General features: G+C 37.6%; 1 pseudogene; it reads left to right on the top strand.

Annotated features, from left to right (window-relative positions):
• Positions 1-624: 624 nt before the first annotated feature.
• Positions 625-832, top strand: LOC100763090 (annotated as a pseudogene).
• Positions 833-9,273: the final 8,441 nt, after the last annotated feature.

Genomic DNA, 9,273 nt, shown 5'->3' with positions numbered 1-9,273 from the left:
TTATGTTAATCAATATTATTCTGGTTAATTATAAAAAGTTAATTAATATAATCTATTCCATTAGCAGATTATAGATAACAAAAACTATCAATAAGGAAAAATCATTTAACAAAATTCAACATTGGTTTATGAAAATACTCTCAGAATTTAAGGGAACTTTCTCAACTTGGTAAATATCAAGAATATAAAAATCCACCATCTGCCAGTTACTGACTTGGTGGGCCACTTGCTGCCAAGCCTGAAGACCTGAGTTCTACCCACATGGGACAAGGAAACAATTGATTCCTACAAGCTGTCCTCTGACTATCATACTAGCACATGACACATGCACACATACCCACATACATATGTGCACGCTCATGCATGTGGGCGCACACACACACACACACACACACACACACACACACACACACACACACACAAATAAATAAATAAATATAAGCAACAAAGGACATAACAAATATTATACTTGCTGCTAAAAAACAGCATAAGCTCCTGAAAATATTAACAAATGCCACAGACCTTCCAACATGGCTTCTGTGGTTCTAAATAGACCACTAACCTGTTGCAATTCCTGCCACTAGAGCTATAGACTCTTGTATAACATCAGGAATTCACATTGTGATGATGAGTGATAAAGCAATTCTTGAGAGACTTCTGGAATTTGATGACTTTGTCAATATGGTGCTGGGAGATATAACAGAGTTTGGGATTACACTAGTAGGAAGGAGGATTACTAAATGAAGTCATTTTACTGAATGGAAGTAATACAACAATGCTAGTTCCTGTAGGAAAAGGGTCTGATGCACGAATAGATTTCTTTGACTTATAATAGATTCTGACTTAAAAAAAAAACTTTTAATGTTCAAAATTTTATAAGGCTAATTTCCATCGAAGGGAAATGTTTTGTAGATATACACCCATTTTTCTAAGCTAATCATGGTTATATTAGAAAAAGAGTTTGACTTGTTTCACGACTAAAGAATAAAAATGTTTTGAATAAAAACAAATGAAATGAAATACCAGAGGAGATCTATATTTGCTGCTATTCAACATCATACAGGGAGTTCTAATCAAAGCAGTAAGGAAACAAAGGGGATAAAAAAGCAGACAAATAGAAAGGAAGAAGGAAAAACATTGATATTTGCCAATGACATGATTTGTAGATATTTCTACACAGGAAATTTTATGTGATGTTCAAAGGAAAAAGGACACACGAATCCAGCTGCTAAAGTTAGTGAATGTGCTCAGTTGGGTTGTAGAATACAGGATTCAGAAGATCACAGTGATTCTGTGTGGTAGCAATGATTGTGGACAGTGAAATTAAAAATATAGTACAATTTACATTAAAGCCATATGTGAAATGTTCAGATGAATCTAATGAACTATTTATAAAACTTGTGTGCCAAAACTATGCAATGCAAATGAAAGAAATAAAAGAAAATCTAACTAAATACAGAAACATGGTATGTTTGTGGTTTTAAGGTCTTAGCATAGGAATGATGGCAATTATGTCCAAAATTACATGTAAATTCAATACCTTTCGTTTTAAAATCTTATTTTTTAGATATAGGCAAGATTATCCTAAAAGTTATTTGCAAACAAAGTGTCTCAGTTAGGGTTTCTATTGCTGTGAAGAGATGCCATGACCATGGAAATCCTTATAAAGGAAAACATTTAACCGAGGCTCCATTATCATCATGGTGGGAAGCATGGCAGCATGCAGGCAGGTGCTAGAGAGGTAGCAAAGATTTCTACATCTGGATCTGTAGGTAGCAGGAAGAGAGAAATTGAGAGCCACTGGGTCTGGCTTGACCTTCTGAAACCTCAAACTTACCCCAAGTGACATACTTCTTCACCAATAAGGCCACACCTCCAATAATGCCACCCATTATGGGTTTATGGGGGTCGTTTTCATTCAAACTACTACACAAATTAATTAAAGTACCTAAAATTGTGTTAAAGAAGGACAATAAGGGGCTGAAGAGCTAGCTCAGTGTTTAAGATCACTTGCTGCTCTTCCAGAAGACCCAGGTTCAATTCCAAAGCTCCCAAATGGCAGCTCACACCAGTCTGTAACTCCAGTTCTAGGACTTCTGACACTCTCACACAGATACACAGGTAGGAAAAAAATTAACATAAAATAATACATAAAAATATAAGTAAAGTGAAGTTGGACGATTTGGTCTATACCATTTTGAGATTTAGTATGTAGCTATTGCATGAGTATTCATGAAGAAATAGACACATAAGTCAATGGACCACACATAAGTCAATGGAATAGACACATAAGTCAATAGCTCATAGACCCCACTGAGTTTGACAGGAATAGTTTCCTTCACAAGAAGGAAACAAGGCCTTTCAACAAATGATCCTGGATCAACTGACAAAAACTGGAATCTTGAAGTATACTTCCTACCTAATATAAGAATGGAGTGAAAATATCTTAAATTAGAAGACAATATAAGAGGAAGTCTTTGGAATCCAGAACCAGGCCAAGAATTCTTAGGCTTGTTACATAAAACATTACCCATAAGATGGGAAGGGAGGGCATGCACTGGGCTGCACCAGAACTGAAGCTCCCTCTCTGGAAGCTCTATCAGAGGAAGAATAGACAAATACAGAGTAAGAAATATCTTCAAATTGTGTTTCTAAAAGCAAACAAAGGAAGAAAAAAAAACCCTTGTTTTGAGGATGTACAAAGCACTCCCAATATCAAAAGTAGAAAAAAACCCTGGAAAATGTGTAAAATGACTCAACATATCCCTGCAAAATCTGCCCGCCAACCCAAAACATGATTGTGATCCAGTATTCTAGTAGCTAAACAAACAGTACATTCTTCCTGTGAGTATTACTGAGCAAGGAACTTGACACATGTAAATAGTTGGTTCATGCTCAAGAACTTGAACTGGACAGAGGGATGCAATACCAAAGATTACATACCATATTCCTTCTTTTGTATAGCAACCTTGAATTAACTAAATTATGGAAGTACAGTTTAGTGCCTATCAAGTGTTAAGGAAGAATTGGTAAGAAGGAGGGGTTTGGCCACTGAAGGGCAATTAGGTAGTGCCAATGGGAAGGGAAATACCTTCTTGTATATATCAGTGTCCTTGCTGTTGCTGTTTTAAAAATACCACCATTATAGGAAATTGGGTAAAGGGTATATGGAGTCTGTCTGTGTTTCTTACTACAACCTGCATGTGGTTGTACGATTATTTCAAAACAGACAACCTACTTGAAAAGACAGAAGGGGAGAATTAATTAAAACAGAAGAAAAAAAAAGAGTAATACAATTAACAGGCATGCACTGGCCTGTGACATTTTGATTGGGAGATAGCCTATCTGACGAGGGTCCTGTAAGATTGTATTGCCTCGAAATGCTGTAGCAGCTTAGTTTACATAAGTGCACTCTGTGTTGTTTGATGCTGATGAAGTTGTCCAAGAAGAGTTATCAGAATCTGCCCCTGTTGTTAGGCAACAAATGACTATAATTACAGGAGCAGCTTCAAAAGCTGGGTGTATTGGGGCGGAGGGAGTGGTATAGGCACTGAAAGTGCAGTCTCAGAAAAGATGAGGAATTAGTGACACTATGAACTAAGTTAACGAATATTAAGTGAACATTGAAAAGATTCTAAAGACACATTAGAGCACCAGGGTCCTCACCTCCCTGCAGAGCTGGGAACTACCTTCATCCTCAGAAGGAAGGCTAGAGAGAGTCAAGTGCAGGACATGCAGAGGTCAGCGGAACTGCATGAAAACAGCAGGCTTAAGTGAAAGACTCCACATGGGATCCTATTCTTTCCAGGTGTAGAACCAACCCTTGGATGGAATCTGTCCAGCCTGAGAAAAGAAGCTTAGAAATACCAATAACAATGGCCTTCCAAGCCGCTCACTCTAGGGATATGTTATCCAACTCTAATACCCTTATGAATTAGTGCTAACTCTAGCTGCTATTCACATGTGGACCCTCAGCATTCATAGGTACTATGATCTTCAATTGGCTACAAATATAACATACACTCTGAATCTTGAATGCTTAATATAAAAATTTTAACACACTTAAATTTTATTGCATGCTGAAATATTTTTGATCTATTGGGTTAAGTAAAATGTATCTTAAAAGCTAGTTTCAAAAATGAGTAAAAACAGATTTCACCATGGATAAAAGTAGGAAAACCAGATTTGTGCGGCTCAGAACAACATGGTGTCAGCCCAAAGGGCATAACTGCCCAGGTAACCAAAAAGATACTAAGCCCGACATGTCTGTTCATGTGTGCTTTTGTGTTGTCCTTAGTGACAGTATGTGGCATCAGAAGTCTTCCTCGGGTGTTTACTCCTTGCCTTCCACATTGTTTAAGAAAGGTTTTTGTTGCTGAATTCACCAACCAGAGTGGCTGGTCCATGGGCATCTGGGCACATGCTTCTGCTTCACATTTCACCTTAGGTGCATTGAAGACATGCACCCTTATGTGAGCTCTGAGGGTTTAGATTCTGGTCCTCACTCTTGTATGAAAATGCTTTACTCACTGAGCTATCTTTTCAGCTCTGAGGCTGCTTCTTTGTAATAATAATAATAATAATAATAATAATAATAATAATATATGTATATATATATATATGCAGGGTATCTTGATATTGTATAAATTCTTTCATTTTCTGGATTAAATTAGACATTGGGACACAGGAAAGATGTCATTAGAGTATCACTGTGAGTTCATCAGTGTGCTAGAGCCATTCTTTTAGAAAGTACTCCAAAAGACCATGTGACTATATCATGGTTCAGTGTGGGGAAATTCTTAGATAGTACCAGGAACAGAGCAAGCCTTCTCTCTGTGGGCTAGCGACTATAGTCTCTATAACCACAGGACAGCCTGAAAAGTAAGTAATATGGTGTCTGACTTAAGATGATTAGGCTTAATGATGTTTAGTTTGGTGGAGGTACAAAACAAGTATGTGTTCAATGGAAAACAGATTTCCAATTCTAAACAGAGATCTTTCCCCATGCCAGTGATAGGTAAGCATGAACCTCCTACTTATGCTAGGCCACAGGAGTGATCCATGAGAGCATGAGGGGACTGTGTTGCTAAGCTTGGATTCATAGCAAATGCATTTTCTATTTATGCTATCTTCAACTTGTGATGACTTTCCTGAAACCCAGGCCCATCGTCAGCCAAGGGGCATCAATAGTATTATCTGACACTTAGAGAAGAAACTACCCTGGGCCTTGAAAATCTCCAATACTGAGATGTTTCTACTGCACCATCATGCCTCAGAAACCTTTGCCTTTGGCTGCTGAAAGAAGCTTTCTGGTGCATTTTGGGAGTTTAACACACTGTGCATGAGTGTATTGCTTAGGGCTGGGTCTGGGCAGGAGTCCTGTGTTTGAACCAGATCTCACCACTTCAAGCTGAGTGGACTTATGGAAGCTGTTCATTACAGCTATCATCTAGACTGTCCTTTCAAAACACGTGTATTTAAGTTTGGTCTGAAGCTCATGGTTCTATTTGGCAAAGTGTGGAGTCTTTAGGATGTGAGGACTAATTGGAAAAACTCAGGCCATTAAGAGTCTGTCTTTGAAAGGAGTATGGGCATTGCAGCCCTTTCTTGCCTGTAGTTTTGCTTCTTGGCTGCTGTTGATGAAGTCCTCCCCCACCATGTACTCCCACCGTGGTATACGATACTGCCACTAGCCCAGAGTGATGGAGTCAAGTGACCGTGGACTGAAGCCTCTGAGACCAGGAGCCAAAATACACCTTTATTCCTCCACAGTGACTCAGAATTTATCTGCCCCAGCTTTGCAAAATTGACTGACCCCTCGTCTGCTTCTCTGTCACATAGTGTCACAGAGGTTCTTCTCCTAAATGTTATTATGCAGGAATGAGCCAGCTGCTGAAAAACCCTCACATACAAAATGCCCTGTAATTGTTCATTTTCATGCTTGTTACATTTTACCATAAATATGAACTAGACCTTCTGCAGAGCTCCTTCCTTGGTGTGAGCTTCAACTATAACTGTATGCTTTTTTATTCGGTACCTTCTCTTCTCTACTTTGGTATGTAATTGCTTAGTTCTCATTCACCTTTTCAGAATCTAAATGTATAAAGTCAGAGTTGTTAGTGAAGATTTTTAGAAGAACATTTTCCAAGAAAAAAAAATGTTAGCTGCCAAGTCCAAGGATTTAGGTTGTGGCTTGGTGCTGAGTAATTGGCTCTTTTAGTCTTGCATTAGAAGAAGTTCTTTTTCAGAGTGTAAGGTTGAGAAGTAGGAGCAAAACTCTCCCATTCTGGTAATTGCTGTAAAGGATGACTTACCTTTAAAAAAAACACACACACTTTATTCAGCTGCTCCTCCTTCCTCACTGGGCTGTCTGAGAATCCCATCAGATGTAATCACCACTCTCTTTTCTGAGTTTCCCCTTTAACTAGTAGCTGTTTCCTCAGGGCCATCACTTAATATTCTCTGTGCAATTTTACCAACCAGCTGGGGGAGTGGTGTGTATGTGTTAGCATTGGACAGTTTCTTAGGACAATACAGAATTGATTTAACCATTGAGATTGTGTACCTGCCAGATAATCGAGGCATGATGGAAGCTAGCTGAAGCACCGTACACTGCTTATATTGCTATATCTCTTCCAGCCCACAGTAGACTGACCACACACAGCTAGTCAGAGATTAATTCAGAAAGTCCCAGTAATAGGCTGAGTGAGAATCAAGGATGAGATATTTAATACTTCCTTAATTGCAGTGTGTGTATGTGTGAGAGAGATAGAGATAGAGAGAGGGGGAGGGGAGAGAGGAGAGAGATAAATGGAAAGATTTGGTCATGAAAATAGAACTCTAGAATGCTCTGGTATTTTAAAAAGCATTTTTAAATTTACTTCTGTCTTCCTGATGGTTAACCAGACAGATCATTTTATAGTTTGTTTTCCTAGTGAAAGGAAAACAAGAGGACAAGAAAGATTTTCTTTTTTTATTCCTTTCCCCCAAAAAAGAAAATATTAGGAAATTACAAATATATTTTCATTCTGTCATAGAAAAGCTTAATACGTCCCTCCATCAGGTGCCAGCTCAAACTCTTACATTTGTCTTGCTTTTTCTAGCAGTAGAATAACATAGTGAATTATTCTGACACTAAGGCTCATTTCCAGTTCTGATAAAGCTATCTTAACATGCAGTTATCATTCTCTCAAATTTTTGTCTCTGACTCATCAGGGGTTATTGGGCTATTAAATAAAAAGCATGCTAAACTCTTCAGCTACTCTGCATTCTCTCTCGTAATTGGAGCATTGACAAATATATGGAATGAGAAAAATTTTCTTCTTTATTACTTTAGTTCATGGCTGGGACAGACCCCTGCAACAAAGGATCACTTAATGGGAGAAAAATCAAAGAAGTCTAATGATATGGGTCTATCATGTGTACATGAAAGATACTCAGATATGGCTTTGAGTTCAGGTTCAGACACTGTAACAAACCTAACCGAGAATAGCCATTTATGGGGAGACTCCAGGAAGGTCATGGTGTAGGCAGTTTTCCTTTCCCAGCAGCCTGCTCCCAAATTACTACACAAAGGTTTGTATTAATTATGAATGCTCTATCAGTAGCTCAGGATTATTACTAGCTAATGCTTACATTTTAATTGAACCCATATAAATGCTTTACCACACGGCTCATGACTATACCAGTCCTCCAGCATGTCTTACTCCCCACTGACTCCACCCTCCTTTCTCCTAGTATTCTCAGTTTGGCTATCTCACCTATACTTCCTGCCTTGCTATCATCTAGCCAGTTCTTTACCAACCAACAAGAGTAATATATATTCACAGTTTATAGAAGGATTATTGAAGAGCATTTCCCCTTTTTCTAATTAAAAAGGAAGGTTTTTAACCTTTAACATAGTAAAACTATATATAATGAAATGGTTATTAAGTAAGAAGTGCAGTTACAATATCCAGTCCATTTGTATTTGGCAAATTTAGAGAAAATATTCCATTTTTATGTTTCTAAATTGCAAATGGAAGCTTTTATGCATTCCACTTGGTCCCACAGTCACTTATAATCACTCTGAGGCTTAATATTAATTATAATTATTTGACCAATGGCGCAGTCATATTACTGACTAGCTCTCACAATTAAATTAACCAATGTAATTTATACTTGACCATGATGCTTGTGGCTTGTTACCTCACATCTTGTTTCTCTGGTGGTTACATGGCATCTCTCTCACTCCACCTTCTTGCTCTCCTTATCTTTGTTTGAATTTTTCTGCCTGGCTCTATTCTGTCTGTCCATTGTCCAAAACAGCTTTATTCATCAACCAATAAAAGCAGCACATATTTGCAGCATACTGGACATGCCACATCACTATAGTTTTATACTTATTTTACCTTTTATCATAACTAAGGAAAACTTTAACTATGATTATCTAGTCTTCAACTGGGTTGAACACCTCAGAAGGACATATTACCTAATGACAAGGACATCTGGCTACCTGGGCATTCACCCTAGGTTTCTATGTAATGCTGGGGCATCCAACTCTGTTCTACAGGCCTAGCATATCTGACAGACTTTCTGGTTAAAGTAGGGAATTTTGACGGACTGTCCTACATTGTCTTGGCAAAGTTCAGCAGTTGCCTTTCTTGTATCCTGATGGTCCAGTTTGGACAGTAACTGTCACCAACTGAGGCAAGGGTAGATTCTTTGCCCAGATGGCTTGCTTTTGCCATAAAGAAAGCAAATTCTATATGGAGTTTCTTTTATGCCTATCATCTTCTCTGAAGTAGATTGTTGCTACCAGGACAGACCTGTCTCATGATCTTGAAAAGCCTTAGGTTATTAAACATTAAATGCCATATCCTGTGTGTCTTTGAAGTGTTTGAAGATCATCTATCTGAATATATGTTTATGGCATTGAAAATTATCTAAAATTACTATAAGTTTGACTATTATAGATTACTATTAGTCTGTATTTTTAATTATCCATTACTTTTTAAAATGATTTGCTAAGTACAATAACCCAAACAAGAATAGAAACATCCATACAGTATAACAAAATTAACTTTAGATTTTTATTAATATACAACAATCCATACCAGTGTAAAACATTTAAGACTATTAGTGGTTATTTTGGCTTAAAAGTAGACTCAATAATCTACCCCTTTATCCTATCATTTCTATATCCCCCCTTTTTCCTTTCAGAAAAAGATCCTTAAATCTAATTTCCTTTGTTTAGCTTTTTTAATGACCATTACCAATAAAAACTTGTAACCA

The sequence above is a fragment of the Cricetulus griseus genome, assembly GCF_003668045.3.
Source record: "Cricetulus griseus strain 17A/GY chromosome 1 unlocalized genomic scaffold, alternate assembly CriGri-PICRH-1.0 chr1_1, whole genome shotgun sequence".
Lineage (NCBI taxonomy): Eukaryota > Metazoa > Chordata > Mammalia > Rodentia > Cricetidae > Cricetulus > Cricetulus griseus.
Note: the sequence above shows the minus strand (reverse complement) of the source record. Positions and strands in the feature narration are given on the sequence as shown.